This window comes from Panthera tigris, chromosome D4 (assembly GCF_018350195.1).
Source record: "Panthera tigris isolate Pti1 chromosome D4, P.tigris_Pti1_mat1.1, whole genome shotgun sequence".
In the NCBI taxonomy this organism is placed as follows: Eukaryota; Metazoa; Chordata; class Mammalia; order Carnivora; family Felidae; genus Panthera; species Panthera tigris.
Window position 1 is genome coordinate 96,101 of NC_056672.1, and position 21,068 is coordinate 117,168.

At 43.5% G+C, this 21,068-nt stretch overlaps 1 long non-coding RNA gene across 1 annotated transcript in view; it reads right to left on the bottom strand.

Moving 5' to 3' along the window:
- Positions 1–3,013: 3,013 nt before the first annotated feature.
- LOC107179777 overlaps positions 3,014–21,068 on the bottom strand; it is a 39,718-nt gene continuing 21,663 nt past the window's right edge. The window contains exons 4-5 of the long non-coding RNA XR_006210696.1: positions 7,539–7,617; positions 3,014–3,097 (exon numbers count right to left, since the gene is read on the bottom strand). This is a non-coding gene — a long non-coding RNA (uncharacterized LOC107179777). The remainder of the gene's footprint in view (positions 3,098–7,538; positions 7,618–21,068) is intronic.

Below are 21,068 nucleotides of genomic sequence, written 5' to 3' on the forward strand. Positions count from 1 at the left end.
TGCTGCAGAAACAATGGAAGTTCCTTTCTGGAAAATGGGTAGGGGTACCAGCAATACTGGATCCCTGCATCCATTCTGCCAGTGAGATTGCTCACTGCAGGCCCAATCCCTAAGAAAGTCAAGTTGTTTCCTGTCCCCTGATTTTTTAAGTGTAACTCTTCTGAGTCTTGGCCAAAGCCCGCAGCTTCACTAGGGCTCATCTTTGCTGGCCGCCCCTGAACTACACTTGTTTACTTCTAAGTCTGTACCCATAAAGTTGTTCAGCTTCTTTGCCATTCAAATGTATGCCCCCCACATCAATGATGAGTCCTAGGGAGTTTGGGTCCAACTGCCAGGCTGGCTTTGTCCTGGGCTTCCTTCTTCTCCGTCTTGGTCTTGTGTGTCTTTGTGGGGTTGTCAAATATTTGGTGCATTCAGTCATGTTTCCTTCTTTGTACAGTATTTCCTTTTGTTCTCAGGAGGAGATGGGGGACTTTAGACTCCTTATGTTTGTCCTTCCCACAGCTGGGGTTAGGGCTTGCTCTGTCTCACTGGCATCTTGTTTTTGTTAACTGGTAAGCTCTTTCTGTGAGTGGGTACAGCACCCTGACCACCTCTCTATCTTCAACCCCTTACAACAGAGCCACTACATTACAACCACTCCAGCAAGCATTTGCTGAAGGACGGCCTGAGAGGCCAGAAGGAAATGCATGTGCCTTTCTCTGTCTAGTGCTTTTGTGTCATTTTCTAAGAGATTTTCAATTTTGCATGTGATTCTTGAGTACATCAAGTGTCAAGTTGAATCCGTCTCAATCAACACCACAAAGAGAATAGTCTGAGGGCAACACAGCCACCCAGCCTTGCCAAGCATTGCCTTTTGCTGCCTTCACTATCAATGGAATGAGTCTTGTTAAAGTAGATTTGGCTCCATGAAGTTGGGAGTTTTCCATCTGAAATCTGTTTCCTGGAAGTAAACCCAGACTGTGTGACAGTTCTTATCAGGTTGTACTTCAGGAGATGATGTTGTTCTAAGATCGGCCTTTTGAAGGTGGAGGCAGGGGTTGCAGTCCTGAACTCTAGCGATGTCTGGGAGTGAGCTGCAATGTTAGTGAAACCATATTCTGGAAGGTCGTCTTTCAGATGATTGCCTGTGTCATGGTACAACTTTGGCCTGAGAATCAGGGCTCCCCATGGAGGTGTAAGACTAGTGATGATCCCCTGCTTCATCCTAATGGGTACAGTTGGTCAGATATGGTTTTTCACTCACTGAGATGAAATTAGTCTTCACCATCTCAAACAAAAGACCAACTCTGGGAAGGCACAAAGTACAATGTTATTTGATGACTTTATGATAAAGGAGAGGAAACGAGAACTAGAAAGACCGTTCCAATAGCAGAGACTTGGCAGCAGACAGAAGTTGAATTTTCTTGGACTTAAATGGGGTGTTCACTTCATTTCTCTGATTGGGTTGTCAGTCTGTGCATTTATGGGAGAAGTTGGGGAAGGGATATTTGCATAGGCCTTCAAGAGTGCTGGGAGGTAAAGAGGGGGAACTTCTGGACCTTGTTCCTGACTGTGTATGTATCTTTCCCATCTTAGGAAGCTGAAAATGACACTGTGAACTGGTGGCAAAGAAGAATCAGCTGGCAGCTGCAGGTAAAATTTGAAAATAGCTACAGAAGGGGCGCCTGGGTGGCTCAGTCATTTAAGCATCCAACTTCAGCTCAGGTCATAATTTCACAATCCGTGAGTTCAAGCCCTGTGTCAGGCTCTGTGCTGACAGGTCAGAGCCTGGAGCCTGTTTTGGATTCTGTTACATCTCTCTCTGTCCCTCCCCCGCTCATGCATGTGCTCACTCACTCTCTGTCTCAAAAATAAATAAACATTAGGAAAAAAATAGCTACAGAAGAAATAACCAAGTACAAGTGAGTTCAGCTAGTAATTACCAGCAGCTCATGGAACTGCTGTTCATTTTTTGGTTTTTAATCTTTTTGCAATGTTTAAAGTCAACATATGCATAGAGTATGAACAGATAAAAAAGGTAAGTTTAGAAAGAATAAAACAATTAAGTTTCTAAACATTTGCAGATTCAAGTAGTGGCCAGACTGTGTGGAAACTTTGTCCATGCTAACATTCCTCGGGGGTGGTGTCAATTGTCATCATCTGTAGGAAAGCAGTGTGTCGTACAATGAATCATACCCATCAACGTGGTAGTGCCATTTCATGGCCCTCGTCTTTGCAACCCTGGGAAACATGGTGAGGATATAAGTTATAGAAGAATAGAGCTTTATGATAAAAGACACTTGTCACATGATGAGTTAGACAAAGATTGAAAATGGGAAGGAATTCTATGAACTCTGAACCCTACAGGCATGGAATGAGTAATGAAATGATGTAACAATAGCTTTGATCCTACTGTACATTGATAATCATGTGCAAAGTGTTTCATGTGTAAGAATAAATTGTATCAGGGGACAGATATGAGGTTGTTGGGAACGTGGGCAGCTTATTTAAAATAATACCCAATATTGGGCCTTATCTGACAAGAGCAATTATAACTCACAGGCAACAAATTGAACAAAGACGGGAACAGCAGGCAGAGCTCACCTTTAGATACCAGGTAACCTGAGTTCTTCCTGACATACTGAACCCTTAGTACCTCACGCGGGTGAGTGCAGTGGCCCTTGGGATCCCTAACCATGGGCTTTTCATTGTTGGCTTTTTCAGATCGCAGTTCATGAGAAGAATGCTCAGGACAACTAGGTAAGTGTTTTCTTGTTTCCTCCTCTTTCTTTAGTGCACAGTCTGGCACGACTGAAGGTGGATGTGTTTTTTCTCCCCCAGATCAAGACTCAGATCTGGGACAGGGAGATGGCGGAGCAGGGCAGGGAGGTCGCTTACTTGAAATTCAGATGTGGTCATTTGACTTGCGTTTTTATGGGTGTTTCCAGGGATGACGCCTGCACTGTTTGTTGTCTAGGAGACGACGTGGTGTTGCAACTCTTATAGAAGTCCATTATTTTTCTGTATCCAAGACTGGACGGGATGGAAGCAAAGAGGCTGCCTGAGGGATACACGAGGCAGAAACCAATGGCTGCAAGACCAGAGATGCAGAACCCTGCAAGGAGAGGTAAGGAGCATGTTGTGATGTGCCGCAGTCTAATTTCTGCTGTGCAGCCTGTTCCTGTATGTGATCATCGTGTGGTCTGGAAAGAATCACAAGCACTAAGGACGGCAGGTGGTCTGAAGGGGTGACAGAAGGGTGTTCTCCTCTGGTGCCGCAGACAGTGAGGCACTTGTCCCTGTGACTGGTGGAGCTCATGCCCCTCCTCTGACGGTGAGCCTCCCACCTCCTCTAGCATCCCCCTGTCTGAAGAGCCTGGAAAGGATGACAGGACATGGGCCTCATCCTTCTTCCCACCCGGACTCAATATGAAGACTAGTTTATTTGAGGAGAAGGTCATTTATTCACTAGTTTTAACGGTCTTTCTTTTTGTTTGTTTTTGGGAACTGTAGCCCTACATCCCTCAATTCAAGTTCCATAAAGCTTAGCTTAGTCCTCTGATGGTATCAGTGCAACTCTGCAGCTTCACTGCTAACTTCTCACAGTTTTTCTTTTCTCAATAGTGTAAAATTAGTCTTTCATCATATACTAACTGCTCTCATGTGGAAGGCAGCTTGTAGATAAGCTGAGAGATTGAACAATTTGCCTGAAGTCTGAAGAAAGGCACCCTTCTTGAGGACTCATTGAGGATATACACCAAACCAGTATTCTCAATGTTATTCTTTTTTTTAAGTTTATTTATTTTGAGAGAGGCAGAGACAGAATGCCAAGCAGGCTCCACACTGTCAATGAGGAACCCAACGCTGGGCTTGAATTCACAAGCTGTGAGATCGTGATCTGAGCCAAAATCAAGAGTTGGATGCTGAATCCAAGCATCCTCATTTTTATTCTTGATCTGGAATGAAATCGTGATTTCCCATGATGTATACTGAGAAAACTGTTTTACTGATGAATTCTAAATTGCTAGTTGTGCCTGACCTGTTCACAGTTATGTGATTAATTATGAAACAACATGAACTAGGGCACTGTGAGGTCTTTATCAAGGTGAGGGGATGGTTCTCTCCCTTATCCTTGGGGGTCACCTGAGGCATGTGGCATACCCTCTGCCTCTGGTCAGGGACCTGACTATAGGGAAAAGTTTAAGATATTTGAGGAATGAGTGGAGGGATGATTTTCATTCCGCACAGTCCTCTAAAAGCAGAATAAACCTCTGTCCCTTCCAGGGTCTTTAGTAGATCGAGAAACTGCTGAAACCTCTGTGAGTTAGAGCGGCTCTGGCTGTAATAAGAATGCAGACAAGGACAAGGTAAATGCCGGGGCCATTCTCAGTTGTAACTCTTTTGGGAAACCCTCATCTTTATGTACAGCACGCTCTCCTGGCCTTGTCTCATTTTGCGTGTTGTGTGATATGTCTGTTTATTCTTTGTTTTCAAAATGCATACTCATAACCCAGGAGCCAACAGGCTTCTCAATTTTTAGTCTGTCAGCTTTCTGTGGTAGGTTTAGAAGCCAAAAGCCCTTAGAGACTGAGTGCCTTAAGGTTTTTCCGTGAGTTTCAAGAAATAATGAGAGGAGGATGACTGCACACTCCAAACAGAAGTCTCCTGGCCTGGGTGACCCCTTCCAGACCTCACCTCTGTGGGAACAGTGTGGCTGCTGTGTCTTCCTTTCTTGATTCTGGCTAGGAGATGAACCTGTTAGAAACGACATCATGGGGGCGCCTGGGTGGCTTGGTCGGTTAAGCGTCCGACTTCGGCTCAGGTCACCATCTCACGGTGCGTGGGTTCGAGCCCCGCGTCGGGCTCTGTGCTGACAGCTCAGAGCCTGGAGCCTGTTTCAGATTCTGTGTCTCCCTCTCTCTCTCCCCTCCCCTGTTCATGCTCTGTCTCTGTCTTAAAAATAAATAAACGTTAAAAAATTAAAAAAAAAAGAAAAAAAGAAACGACATCATGACTCCAACTTTATATTTTGTGCCCTGTGCCATTTAGAGTGGTCCTAGATAAAGTCAATGTAATCACTCATCACCTTCCTTTGTTAGTAAATGACTTGCCCAGAATCCTTCCAGCTATACCTTAGGTAAAAAATAGTTTGAACACTGTGTCCTTCAATTGTGTTTCTATGAGCAGTTTCTGGTTGTGTCCCCAGTCACTGTTAGAGCTGATACAGTCTCATGACACATACCAGGAGTTTTATACCAAAACACTTGCATGAAATCTGTTATGTGAATTTCTCCTTCTTTTTTTCCATTGCACATAATTATTCTGTGTCCTGTAGAATGCTTAAAGTCATAATTCCCTATGAATTAAGATGAACACATCTGAGCTTTGTAGACATTCACCACAAGTAACTTGTTCTTCACAGAAGACTCTCATTCCCCTGCAAGATTCCAGGCATCCTCCACTCCCCAGAGGTCTCCGAGGCCTTTGACAACATTTCACGAGGGAAGACTCCTTTCTCAGGGAGAGGAGCAGAGGAGGCACAGTGAGGGTCCAGCTGCAGAACGTTTTGCCAGGAGTGGATGTGATTCCATGAGCAGAATATGAGCCGTGTATTCCCACTCATTTGTGTGTGTGTGTGTGTGTGTGTGTGTGTGTGTGTGTGTGTGTGTTCTTAATATACCAAAAGCAGAACATCTGGAGTCACTGTAGAGGAGGGATGCAGGGTGAACCTGGACACCGATGGCTGCCTGTCTGGAGAATGCTACTTCATTAATCTGTAATTACTTCTGTTAACCCTCTAGGACAGGACCCTTGCCATTTTACTTCCACAGACATGGGCAGTGATGTGTGGTGGCAGTAGGTTAACCTCTTGCATCTACTACCCCAAGCTGTAGGTGGTATCCAGTGGCAGGGACAGAGTTTTCAGGTACTGATGCTACTCTCTTGGATCCTGGTGGCATAGAAGGTGGCAGGTGCTGACACATTCTTCTCTGGGTTACAGCTGATTTTGGTATTGGTTCTCTTGTCTGGCATATGGATGTAGCTGTCACTTCTGTTCTGCAGGGCAGTCTGGATCCTGGGGACCTCCTCCATTAACTGGACAATTCTGCATGCCCTACCCTGGAGATGCCCCGCCCCCATGGACTATTAGGCACGTCCACCTCCTGAACCTTGGTGGCCTTGGGGCCACCCGGAACCCCTCCACCTGCAACACTTGGTAAGATGATCTAAGCACTAGGAGTTGACTTGTAAAACACACTCACCTTATTTTTGTTGCTGTTAGGTCTTGGGCCAAGGTGCAGAGGCGGTACCACAGACCATTGTGATGCAAGGGGAATGTGTCTGCTGCCATTACCATATTCCTCAAGTTTCTCAGGATCTCATCTTTGTCCTTTCCCCCACCATGGGTTGGTACAGGCATCTCTTGTGGAAAAGGAATGGGGCCGTATGCAGAAAAGCAGACATAGCGCTTCAGCAGAAATGCCCTGTACACAGTCCACTTGCTGGGATCTGTGAGGCATGAGGCACAATGTAACGTACGTCCATCTAGTTGTGCTCACAGCCATCCATAGTTGTTCGATGAGTGATGAATACATCTGAATCAGGGCTTTTAGGAGTCTTCATCAAGTTATAAGGGATGGTTCTTCAAGTTCTTCTTGGGGATCACCGGAGGCATGTGGGACACCCTGTGCATGTAATTTGGGATCTCACTAGGGCAAAGAGTTTAAGTTGTCGGAAGTATGAGGGGAGGGTCTTTTGTTTTTGTTTTTGATCTCCAAACAGTCTACTCAAATCAGAATAAACCTCCATCCCTTCTGGGGCTTTTTGCAGATCCAGAAGTAGGTATCACAACCAAGAGTGACATCAACACTGGCTCTGCCAAAACTGCAGAGAAGCACAAAGTAAATGCTGTGGCCATTTTTGTTCTAAGTCTTTACGGACAGCCACATCTTTCTGTACAGGACACTCTCCTGCCATTGTCTCTGGTTTGTGTGTCGTATGATATGTCTGCTGTTTTTGTTTTTGTTTTTCCCAAATGCAAAACCTTTACCACCGAGTCTATGGGATTCCCTGTTTTCCAGCTGGCATCTGTTTGTGGTAACTTTAGAAGCTAAGCGTGCTTAAGGGTGAGAACCATAGGGCTTTCCAATGTGTTCCTGGAATAAATCAAGGAAGATGACACCACACTCCACTTGAAAGTCTCCTACCTTGCCTCATTCTTTGTGGATCTCCTCAATGTGGAATCATTGCTCTTGCTGTTTCTTCCTCTCCTGTTTCCTTCTATTGAGGGTTTTAACGTGGTCAGAAAAATCTGTGGGTATCCTTACAACTTGAAAATGCGAACTGCTTTCACCGCAACTTATATTTTTGTATGTGTCATTTAGAATGGTTTTAGACAAAGTAAACTTCATACCCATCAGCATTTTGGTAAACATGCTGTCCAGAATCCCCTCAGGTGTGCCCTGGGCACAAATACTCTGAACCTTAGGTGGCATATTTGTCATAGAAAACATGCACTGAAACTTAAATTGTGAAGAGAAAAAATCCAAAATTACCTGTGTGGCAAGTCCCCACGGTGTCCTTCACTTGTGTTCACATGAGCACGTTCTCTCGTGTCCTGTGTCACAGGTACAGCTAAAACATGAAAACAAAGTGCATTTGTGTTAATTTTGTCTTTTAGAATTTCAGCTCATTTTTCCAGGGAACACAATTACCCTGCAAAATGTACTGTACTTAAGCTGAGAAGTACCTCTGAATTCAAATAAATTAGCTGAACCCAACTAACATGTATAGGCTACCTGTTTCTCTAAGAGCATACTTTCCCAGGTCCTCTACAGGCCCTCAGGATCCCCATCTCCCCATATGTCTCTGTGCCCATGGATAGCACTTCCAGAGAGGAGGAGACCCCATTGTTGGGACAGTAGTTTGGGCACAGGCAGGGGCTTAGAGGCAGAACTTTGAGCCACAAGAGCTATGATTCCATGTGTGGACACTGGCATTGTCATTCCTTCTCATTCTGTAGTTCTTCACATACACAATAAACAGCCTCTGTGGTGGAGGGGATGAAGGGTGGAGTGTGATCCTGGACATAGTTGCCTTCCTATTTGGAATATGCTACTTTGTTAATTTAGTATTCAGCCTATAAATCTTCTAGGAAAAGGGCCCTTGCTGTTTCTACGTTTCCAGACACATGGGGACACTAGTTTATCCCAATCACATCCATTCCTCACCTCAAAGTGAGGACCCAAAGTATGGGTAGAGATTTTGGCGCTGATGCTGCCCTCTTAGAACCTGGTGGTGGGGAAGCTAGTAGAATATGAGCACTGCTGCTTTGGGTTTCTGCTTTTTGCTGGTGTTGGTGCTCTGTTCTATCCTATGAACATACCTCTCATTTCTTTTCCGCAGGCTATTTTGTATGCAAGAGTCCTGGTCCTTTCCCAGGGTTGCCTTGCAGGCTGTACCCCATGGACCACCCTTCACCACCAGTCATGGGCTAGGAGCCACATCCCCCTCCACCTACTCTATTTGTTTTGATGACCTGAACTGGATGAGTGGCTGGTAAAGTATATTCATCTTCTTCATTATTGACTTTGTGGCAATGATGTAGAGATGGTTGTGAGTCTTGGCAATCCAACTACAAACTGCCTGAGGACACTGTAGCATATCTCAAGTTTCTCAGGACATACATACAATGGGCGGTGTCATGTCCCTGTAATACAGTGAGCTATACGTTTCTCTTGTCAAATGAAAGAGGATTTTTTACACAAAAGTAGACATATCGGCAGTACTGGTGAGTATGTTGGAGACACAATGTTTTGGGTTCTGTAATAAATGAGGTGCACCCCTAACTTTTAGAGCATCAGGTGTCCTGTGTGAAAGAGAGACATTCATTAAATGATGCAGACCTTGTGATCACCAAAATGGAAACACCAGTGAAGGATCCAGTGCAAAACCGGGGGAACCTTGAATCATACAGGAATAGAAAGGAAGTTGAGCACAGTAAGCAGAGTTTGAGGAGGTGCAGAGGGGAGGGTGTTGGGGTCAGTGAGATGCAGTTGGAGGTCATTCCTGACCACAGCCTGAGCAGGGAGTGTGAGGCCCATAAGGAGCTGCTATTTGGGATCACTCTCAGTGCACAATGCAGTGTTCACCTCCAAAATGTCAGTGTGTTGCCAAAGTGCACACAGGTAATCATCTAAAAGGATTGTTGTCTCCCTTGATTTTCCTGAAGGTTCTGGATATTTGTGGGGGGAAAGAGCCCTGGAGATATGGGAATTTAACTTGGTGTTATGAAAATGCTGTATGCCCAAGTTCATATCCCTCAGTGAGACTAGAAGTGGAGACAGGGTCTAGATCAGCTGAGTCATCCTACAATTCAGGGCTGGCCAGATGCCACCACTGCTGGACCCCTGTCATCACCCTGACTACAGCTTTGCATCTCCTCAAACTTCTCACACAATATCCTGAGGCTTTGCCTGTGTTCCTGCTGTCTCAGCCCTAATACAGTTCTCAGTGGGACCTACACAGAGCCTCAGCTGTGTTATCTGTGAAAACAGGGGTAATATTTGTTTCTAAGAACAAGAGAAAAAGAAGACATTCAGTGTATAAAGCATCTGCAAAATCTCTGGGAACACGCTTCTCACAGTTTCAATTAAGATATCTCCACACAATGATCCTCCAAAAAAGATGGTCACAGGAGTTCATTAAACTAAGACTGTTAACTCAGCCCAGGGAGTGGGAATCACTGTTTTAAAAAATAAGACAATGTCCCTCATTTTTCTATTAGAATTCGGGCCCTGCCACACAATGAAAGAAAAGATAATTATGAGAATGTGTACATTCAGAGACCTAGATCTGAAGAGAATCATTTTTTATTACACATACTCTCACAGATGCAGCCACACACTACAGTGTTCATCTGAGGCCACAGATAAACTACAGAAGACAGAATGCATGTAGGAAAACCTAAGATCACAGGGAAATAAACCAAAATCTCTTTGCCTTATAGGACAACTCTTTTGAAATTTGAAGAGGACTGTGCACGGTGACAGACAATCGTGTTTGTATATACATTTTAAGAAGGTGTCAGATCTACCTGAATGCTTTCCCTGCCCATCATGTCCCCTCCACTTTCTCCTTCCTACTGTCCCCTAATCTACCTTTCATCGTTTTGTCTCTGTCAGTGTCTGCTTCTAGGGCCATCTACTCTCACTCCCCATTGAGTGCACACAGTGGGGTTCCTGTACACACAGGTAACAGAGTGGCAGAAATGGTGGTGATGGAGGATAGAAGCAAGATCACCCTCTCTTAAAAGGAGCCTGAGGAAGTTTTCCGGGGTGATGGGAACTTCCTATATCTAGATTGATGGGGTGCTTATGCTCAATTATTTTGGAAATATTCCCTGACTCCATGGTGTCTTGGGGTCAGACAGAGAGGTATCTGTCCTTAGGAAATGGCTGAGTTCTAATGGTGGAGAAGGATGAGGGACCAGCAGTGACTGTAGAGAGGAGTGAAGGTCAGACACACGCCCAGGATGCCAGGTCTCCACAGACAGCACCACGTGTAGGAGGACTCTGAGGAACAGAGATTTCTTGATCAGACCCATGAACTACATAATCCTCCTGTAGTTTCCTCACTGAGCGATGGCCAGAGCAGAGGCCAGCAGCTGGAGGACAGCCTGATCATGGCTAGAGTGGAGCAGTGGGCCTGGGGGATTGAGTCAGGGAAAGGGACAGGCAGAAGGTAGTGACAGGGTGTTTGAGAGACAAACGGAAGAGAAGGGACCCTTCTCTGCTGACTTCACCTACATTTCTGTGTGACCAAAACGAGACCCTTGTCTCCCAGGGAAGGGAAGAGGGCTGGCAAAAAGACAGAGTGATATACTCAGCTCAAGTGCCCAGGGTATCTGCCTTACTCTTGAGTACCTAACACAGGAAGCATGTGCTTTCTGTCATGATTGGAGCTGCAGCTTGTACCATTTAGTGAAAATCAATCCAATTATGCATCCCTCAGCATTAAAGTACTGCAACAAAATTAAGTGAACAGACTGAAAGATACAACGCAGGATAAAGTCCAAAGGTAGACCGACTGCAATCCTTACGGGAATACAGTTTATCAGAAAAGGAGGTAGGTACCCTACTGCAGGCATTCAGACACCTGGGAAATATCTGAAAACGTAAAAAAAAAAAAAAAAAAAAAAAAGTCCTTACTTCAAAAGCAACATTAGCGCTAGACACAAAGGGATCATGATTTAAGGTTTAGAGAGCAACCATATGACTTCATGGTGCTGTATCCATGAGATCAAGTCTCATCAAATTATAATGCCTTTAATAGCCTTTAATTTGAGGCTATTTGTTATATGTAAATTATACCTCATTAAAGAGAGTTTCAAAGCACAAAATACTAGAAGCAAATGTGGGAACATTCCTTTCAAATCCTAAAGTGCATGGGTGAGATGAGTCTGTCTGCCCATGTCTCAAAAATCCAAAATAATAAGATATTTAAAAAATTAATAATAGCAGAGTAAGCAGACCCTGAGCTCACCCTGTCCCATGTTTTCAACTATACAACTTCCACATCCAAGTCCATGAACCAGAGAGGGATCCACGACCTGCACAACAAACTCCACACCTAAATAGAAGCTGCATCAGGAAGGTTAGGAAGGTCAGAAAGGTGGAGGTTGGATGCCAGCAGAAGGAGCAGAGAAAGTGAGCCCTCACACCAGGGAGCTGACACAGGGAAGACTAATCTCCATAACATTTGGCATTAAAACCCAGGGGGGCTGAATTCCCTTGAGTTTAGATCCTGGTGCTTTGGAGGTCAGCTGACCCAGCACTGGGTGATCCAGAAGGATGAGTGATAGCCAGGTCCCTGCCTGTGTAGAGAGGCAACATAAACATGGCATTTTACACAATGTCCAGGCCACAGAAGACACATGTATTCATGCTGATTCTTGATTCTTGACTCAGCTGGCCTGCCTGGGTCCCACTGACCCCACTGAGAGCAAGCACAGCCCACAACAGGCATGCAATCAGTGCAGACCCCTGCACTGAAAGGAAAAGTAACCCAGACACAACAGCAGGGAGTGAGCAATACCCATATGATATCCTCCTGAAGGTCCAGGTCCTATAAATGGAGACGTGCACTGCTGAGGACTCCAGGACCTCTTCTTCATAACGGCATTAATTTCAAGATCAGAAGGCACAGCTGACTTTCTTAACACAGAGAAATAGAGACAGGGAGACAAACAAAATGGACACACAGAGATGTTTATCTACAATGAAAGACCTAGTCAAAGCCACAGCCAGAGATCTAAGCCAAAGAGATATAAATAACATACCTGATATAGAATTTAAAGCAATGATCATAAGGATACTCATTGGAGTTGCGAAATGAGTAGAAGAGTGAGACCCCTGACAGAGATAAGATATAACACAGACACTGAGGACACAATAAAGGAGAAACATGCTTGCTGGAATGAACAGAGTGATGGAAGAAGCAGCAGAACAAACTAGTGGCCTGGAAGACTGAGTGATGGAAATTAATCACACTAAACCAAAGAGAGAAAACAGAATTCTGCAACATGAGATGAGACTAAGAGAACTCAGTGACTACAGGAAAAATAATATTCATATTGTAGGTGTCCCAGAAGGAAGAGAGAAGGGGTCAGATAATTTATTTGAGGAAATAATAGCTGAAAACATCCCTAATTGGGGGAGGGAAACAAACATCCACATCCGGGAGACTAGAGAACTCCCATCAAAATCAACAAAATCAGGCCAACACACAAACCTATTGTAAACAAACTTACAAATTAGGGTGAGAATAAAGAAAAACTCGTAAAAGCAGCAAAACAGTCCTTAACTTACAAGGGAAGACCCATGAGGCTAGCTACATATTTCTGAACAGAAACTTGGCAAGCCAGAAGTGAGTGACATCACATATCAAAGTGCTGAATGGAAAAATCAGCGGCCAAGAATACTCTATTCAGCAAGGCTATCTTTCAGGATGAAGGAGACACAGACTTTCCCAAACAAAAACTAAAGGAGTTTGTACCACTAAACCAGTCCTGCAAGAAATATTAAGAGGGATTCTTTGAGTGGAAAGGAGAGACCAACAGTGACAGTATAGAGGTAGAAGACACAATTCAAGTAAAAAATGAACATTTCTGGAAAAAATCAGTTAAAGAACTCAGAGAAATGGATTTGAAATATAATAACATCTACCAAAAACCTAGGGAGGAGAAAGTAATGGGTTAAAAGGTAAATGACCATCAACTTAATACAGACTGCTAAATGCAGAAGAGGTTATATAAACACCTAACAGTAGCCCTATACTAAAACCAGTCATAAATATGCTAAGAATAGAGATAAATCAAAATATATCACTAAAGAAAATAAGCAATACATGAAAGAAAGGCAAGAAAGGATCAGAGAAAATCATTAGAAACCACAACAAAACAGGCAATAAAATGGCAATACATATATACATATCAATCAATTTTGAGGGAAATGGAGTTAATGCTCCAATCTAGAGATGTAGGGAGTAAGAATGGATGAAAAGACAAAACAGATTCAGATGCCTACAAGTGACCCACTTTACACCTCAAGAATGATAGGATACAGAAACATCACACAAATTAATGTCAAAAGAAAGCTGGAGTAACAATACTTGTATCAGAAAAAATACACTTAAAAAAAGTACATAACAAGAGACAGAGGAGGACAGTATATAACAGTAAATGGTACAATCCAAAAAGAAGATATAACAACTGTAAATATATCCCACAATTAAGTGGGATTTATTCCCAAGCTACAAAAGTGGTTCAATATTCGCAAATCAATTAATGTGATACAATACATCAACAGGAGAAAGGATAAGAACCAGATGATCGGGGCATCTGGGTGGCTCATCCTTTAACAGTCTGACATCAGCTGAGGTCATGACTTCATGATTCCTGAGTTCAAGTCCCGCGTCAGACTCTGTGCTGAAAGCTCAGATCCAAGAGCCTCTTTCGAATTCTATGTCTCCCTCTCTCTCTGCCCCTCCCCTGCTCACGCTCTGCTTCTCTCAAAATTAATAAATGTTAAAAGAAAAGAAGCATACAGTCATTTCAATACATGCAGAAAGGAACATTTGACAAAGTACAACATCCGTTCATGCATGTAACCCCCTAAAGTAGGTTTACAGGAAACATACATTAACATCATAAAGGTTATCTATGAAAACCCTGCAGTTATAATCAAGCTTAATGGGGAAAATCTGAGAGCTTTTCCTGTAAGGTCAGGAAGAAGACAAGGATGTTTACTCTTACCACTTTTAGTAAACAAATTACTGGAAGTCCTAGCCACAGCCAGCAGACAAATGAAACAAAACGATTTGCAGATTACACGACACTATATATAGAAAACCCTAAAGAGTCCACCCAATAACTGCTAGAACTGATAAATGAATTCAGCAATGTCACAGGATACATCATTGTACAGAAATCTGTTGCATTTGTAGACAATACAGAAGAAGTAGAGACATTAAGAAAACAGTCCCATTTACAGTCGTACACCAAAAATAAGATATCTATGAATAAATCTAACCAAAGTGGTGAGCGACCTATACTCTGAAAAGTATAAAACAGTGATGAAAGAAATTCAAGATGACACAAAGAAATGGAAGGACATTCCATACTCACGGATCAGAAGTACAAATATAGTGAAAATGTCTATACTTCCCAAAGCAATTGACAGAATTAATGCAATTTCCATCAAAATACCAACAGCAGTTTTCACAGAACGAGAACAGTCCTAAAATTTGTATGGAACCAAAAAAGACCCCAATCTTCAGAGTAAACAATCTTTATGTGAAGTGATAATTATGGATGGCACTATGCCTCTGGATCTTCTGCTCCAAAACACAATAACTCTGGCTTAATCATTCGAACAAACGTTAGACACATCCCAACCAAGGATTATTCTACAAAATACATTCTACAAACATACCCTCAGAACTTTGCAGATTCTGAAATATATGGAAAAATCTAAAAATTGTTATGGCCAAGTGGAGCCTAAGGAGACAGGAAGATTGTAATGTGCCAGGTGGGATGAGTCTGGGCTAGGAGAGTTTAAAACCGAAGCAATCTGAATACAAATTTAAACTTTACTTCATACTACCATATCTCTTTGGTACACTGATTGTGATCATGTACCAACCATTATGACAGCAATAGTGAGAAAACAGTCTAATGTATGTGGATACTCAGTATTATCTTCCCAATTTTTTTTTGGTAACTAGAAACCCATCATGAAAGAAAAGATTATTAGTAACCATGGTTTTTCAACACATAAGATTATATAACTAGTTCCAGTATTAGTTACTAGTGATGGACATGTACCTACTCTTGTTGTTCTTACTATTGTTTAATTTAAATAATAGCATTCACGGTACAGAAAACTGAATGCATGATAAACACTTCATAGAAACATCTACTTTACATATTTTAAGATAATAACATATGTATATACCACTCTATTATGTGGTATGTAAATTAAGTGTTTTTCGGATCTTGAACGAGCATGACATTGAATGGCTTTCCATAAAGGTGGTTATGCTAGATAATGAATGATACTCAGATTTTACAGGATGTATGTCACATCATGCCTGAACATTGTCAAAAATAAAAACATACATGCGGTCAGGTGAAACACTGTGACTGGCTCACTTATTGTTAAGAATCCTTGCTTTAATATATTCACGCATATTTTTAGCAGGAATACAAGAGAATCAAATATTTCCAAATCAAAGAGCTATTCAAAGACTGGAAGAACTATAGGGAGTTCAAAGAGTTTCAGAAGGATAAGATGTGACCATGAAGGGGGAGTCACAGGCAAGCAGCTTTCTCTGGGCCCATTTGACATGTTTGCATGAGGATATGTGACTTGCCAAAGGGTAAGTCCCAGAAGTACCAGAGGGAAAGACAACGCTTTAGGGCGGGGTGACTTGGAAAGGGTGCTTCTGTGCCTAAGTGATGGCTCAGCAACATGGCTGGGGGTCCCTGCGTCAAAGACTTCAAAAGGCCAGCAGTAACCTATACTCACAAAGATCTTAGTAACATAGATCAGAGCCACAAAGATCTTAGAGCCACAGAGTCGATCTTCACCTATGATTAGGAGATGGTCACAGTTTCACAGGATATGATCTTTGGGCCGGCAGTAGATGGCTAAAATATTATTTAGGGCTATACATTTAATGAAAAAAAATGTATGTGTAAAAATTTGGGTTTGGAATGTTAAGAAAAATCACAGGCCCATCATGGAGTTACTTACGTTAAGGCCACATGTCACTAAACCTAATTTCATTCCTGCAGGAATGTAACCTTTAACCAGTCAGCAAAGAATTTCCTAGTCAGTGCTGGAAATTTAACTGACAGATCCCTGCGATTCCCCTCAGAGGCAGTATTGCCTAAATAAGGTATTCCATGCCACTATTTTTTTTTAAGTTTATTCAAGTTAGAGACAAAGAGAGCACATGCAAGGGAGGGGCAAGACAACAGGGAAAGAGAATCCCACAACCAAGAGGTCATGATCTGAGCCAAGATCAAGAGTCAGACACTTAACCAAGCCATCCAGTCACCCCGAGAATGTGGAGTTTCAAAGGTTAGCAGTCTTGGCTGGGATACAGCTGTGATAGCACTGGCCTACTCCTGAAGAGAAGGCGCAAACAACTTGCAGGCAGATGGCATTGAAACAGTGATCTGTACAACGCCTGGTGCACACACTGGGGAGATTACACACTCATCGTGGAGAACATCCCTAAGAAGCAGTGTTCACAATGAGGGGACAAAGAGCTAGGACAGAAGAGCTGCGTGGCGCCATTTCCCTGCTCTGCACACCCCCCTCCCAGCAAAAAAACACAGAGCCATCTGCTGGAAATAAGGCAATCCCCACACTGGGTGCCTAAGATGCTTACACCAACCCCACATTCCTGTGTTCTGGAGAGACTGGCCTAGGTCATTGAAGCTTACCTCAGTCCCAATGGAGCTGGCCCATTCCCCAGAACACCAGTGGAAGCCCATGATCACACCACCTCTCTTGACCACACAGTTCTGCTTCACTTCTAGTGGCAATCGTTTCAAGTCTCATTTAACAAGCAGATCATAGCAGACCTAGGTAATTCTCACCACATTCTGGCCAAGGACCATACATTGCTCATACAACTGGCTTGAAGGATAGTGCAGCCAGAACACAAAACAGTGTATGCAACACACACCAAAGACAATCCGTGATGTGCCAGGCCTTGGACACTAGATGATCTCCTCTTCATAAAGCCATTCATCTCAGAGGAGGGAACATAATGAGCTTTGGTAACAGAGAAGGCAAATACTCAACCAAAATGCCAAGACAAGAGGAATGCATCCCAAATGAAAGAACAAGATAAGGTCATGGCCAGAGAAATGGAAGGAACACTTCCAAACTCATTCTATGAGGCCAGCTTGGCCTTGAGTCCAAACTGGACAAAGACCCCACCAGAAAGGAAAACTACAGGCCAATTTCCCTGATGACCCTGGATGCAAAAATTCTCAACAAAAAGTAGCAAACTGGATCCAACAATACATAAAAAGGATTATTCAGCACAATGAGGTGGATTTTATTCCTGGGATGCACAATAGATTCAATATCTGCAAATCAACTGATGTGATATATCACATTGATAAAAGAAAGGATAACAACCAAATGATCTCCTCAATAGATGCAGAATAAACATTTGACAAAATGCAGCAGCATCCTTTCTTGCTGAAAAAAAACCTCATGAAAGGAGGGATAGAAGTATCGTGCCTCAACATGAGAATATCCAGATACAAAAGTCCCACAGCTAATATCATCTTCAATCGCGAAAAACTGAGACCTTTCCCCCTAAGGTCAGGAACACGACAGGGATGTCCACTCTCAGCACTATTATTCACCATACTGTTGGAAGTCCTAGCCTCAGCAATCAGACCTCAAAAAGAATACAAGGTGTCCAAGTTGGCAAGGATGAGTCAATCTTTCCCTGCTCACAGACACGATACTCTCCGTGGAAAATCCAAACGACTCCACCAAAAAACTTCTAGGATTAATACAGGAATTCAGGAAAGTATCAGAATATAAGATCAATATGCAGAAGTTGATTGCATTTCTATACACCAGTAATGAATCAACAGAAAGAGAAATCAAGGAATTGATGTCATTTATAACTGCACTGAAAACCATAAAATACCCAGGGATAAACCCAACCAAAGAAGGAAAAGATCAATACAGTTAAAACAATAGAGGGTCTCCTGGGTGGCTCAGTTGGTTAAGTGCGTTAAGAACGTCAGTTCTGGACATGATCCTGCATTTGTGGGATTGAGTCCCTCGACGGGATCTGTGCTGACAGCTCAGAGTCTGGGGCCTGCCTCAGAGTCTGTGTCTCCCTCTCTCTCTCTACCCCTCCCCTGGTCATGTGCTCTCGCTTGCTCGCTCACTCTCTCTCAAAAATAAATAAACATTAAAAACATTAAAAGAACAAACCATACAACGTCTATAAAAGAAGTTGAAGAAGACACAAAAAAATGAAAAAAAAATCCCATGCACGTGGATTAGAAGAACAAATATTGTCAAAATGTCAATACTAGAGGAGGTTGGAAGATGGCGCCATAGGAGGACGCTGGGCTCACCGCGCATCCTGCTGATCACTTAGATTCCACCTACACCTGCCTAAATAACCCAGAAAACTGCCAGAGGATTAGCAGAACGGAGTCCCCGGAGCCAAGCGCAGACGAGAGGCCCAGGGAAGAGGGTAGGAAGGGCAGCTAGGCAGTGTGTGCTCCACGGACTGGCGGGAGGGAGCCAGGGCGGAGGGGCAGCCTGCCGGCCAAGCAGAGCCCCCAGCCAAGCAGAGCCCCCGAGTATGGCTGGCAAAAGCGGAGGGGCTGGACGGAGTGTGTTCCGACAGCAAGCGCGACTTAGCGTCTGGGAGGTCATAAGTTAACAGCTCTGCTCAGAAAGTGGGAAGGTGGAGGACAAAGGGAGGGAGAGCTGCTGAGCCCCCAGATGACAGAGCTCAGTTTGTGGGGAACAAAGGTGCTCGCCAGCGCCATCTCCCCCGCCCATCCCCCAGCCAAAATCCCAAAGGGAACCAGCTCCTGCCAGGGAACTTGCTCGCTCTGCACAAACACCCAACTCTGTGCTTCTGCGGAGCCAAACCTCCGGCAGTGGATCTGACTCCCTCCCGCTGCCACAGGGCCCCTCCTGAAGTGGATCACCTAAGGAGAAGCGAGCTAGCCTGCCCCTCCTGCCCCCATGCACCTTGCCTACCCACCCCAGCTAATACGTCAGATCCCCAGCACCACAAGCCTGGCAGTGTGCAAGTAGCCCAGACGGGCCATGCCACCCCACAGTGAATCCCGCCCCTAGGAGAGGGGAAGAGAAGGTACACACCAGTCTGACTGTGGCCCCAGCGGTGGGCTGGGGACAGACATCAGGTCTGACTGTGGCCCCGCCCACCAACTCCAGTTATACACCACAGCACAGGGGAAGTGCCCTGCAGGTCCTCACCACTCCAGGGACTATCCAAAATGACCAAACGGAAGAATTCCCCTCAGAAGAATCTCCAGAAATAACAACAGCTAATGAACTGATCAAAAAGGATTTAAATAATATAACAGAAAGAGAATTTAGAATAATAGTCATAAAATTAATCACTGGGCTTGAAAACAGTATAGAGGACAGCAGAGAATCTCTTGCTACAGAGATCAAGGGACTAAGGAACAGTCACGAGGAGCTGAAAAGCGCTTTAAAAGAAATGCAAAACAAAATGGAAACGACGACGCTCGGATTGAAGAGGCAGAGGTGAGAATAGGTGAACTAGAAGATAAAGTTATGGAAAAAGAGGAAGCTGAGAAAAAGAGAGATAAAAAAAATACAGGAGTATGAGGGGAAAATTAGAGAACTAAGTGATACACTAAAAAGAAATAATATACGCATAATTGGTATCCCAGAGGAGGAAGAGAGAGGGAAAGGTGCTGAAGGGGTACTTGAAGAAATCATAGCTGAGAACTTCCCTGAACTGGGGAAGGAAAAAGGCATTGAAATCCAAGAGGCACAGAGAACTCCCTTCAGATGTAACTTGAATCGATCTTCTGCACAACATATCATAGTGAAACTGGCAAAATACAAGGATAAAGAGAAAATTCTGAAAGCAGCAAGGGATAAACGTGCCCTCACATATAAAGGGAGACCTATAAGACTCGTGACTGATCTCTCTTTTGAAACTTGGCAGGCCAGAAAGGATTGGCACGAGATCTTCAGTGTGCTAAACAGAAAAAATATGCAGCCGAGAATCCTTTATCCAGCAAGTCTGTCATTTAGAATAGAAGGAGAAATAAAGGTCTTCCCAAACAAACAAAAACTGAAGGAATTTGTTACCACTAAACCAGCCCTACAAGAGATCCTAAGGGGGATCGTGTGAGACAAAGTACCAGAGACATCACTACAAGCATAAAACATACAGACATCACAATGACTCTAAACCCGTATCTTTCTATAATAACACTGAATGTAAATGGATTAAATGCGCCAACCAAAAGACATAGGGTATCAGAATGGATAAAAAAACAAGACCCATCTATTTGCTGTCTACAAGAGACTCATTTTAGATCTGAGGACACCTTTAGATTGAGAGTGAGGGGATGGAGAACTATTTATCATGCTACTGGAAGCCAAAAGAAAGCTGGAGTAGCCATACTTATATCAGACAAACTAGACTTTAAATTAAAGGCTGTAACAAGAGATGAAGAAGGGCATTATATAATAATTACAGGGTCTATCCATCAGGAAGAGCTAACAATTATAAATATCTATGCGCCGAATACCGGAGCCCCCAAATATATAAAACAATTACTCATAAACATAAGCAACCTTATTGATAAGAATGTGGTCATTGCAGGGGACTTTAACACCCTACTTACAGAAATGGATAGATCATCTAGACACACGGTCAATAAAGAAACAAGGGCCCTGAATGATACATTGGATCAGATGGACTTGACAGATATATTTAGAACACTGCATCCCAAA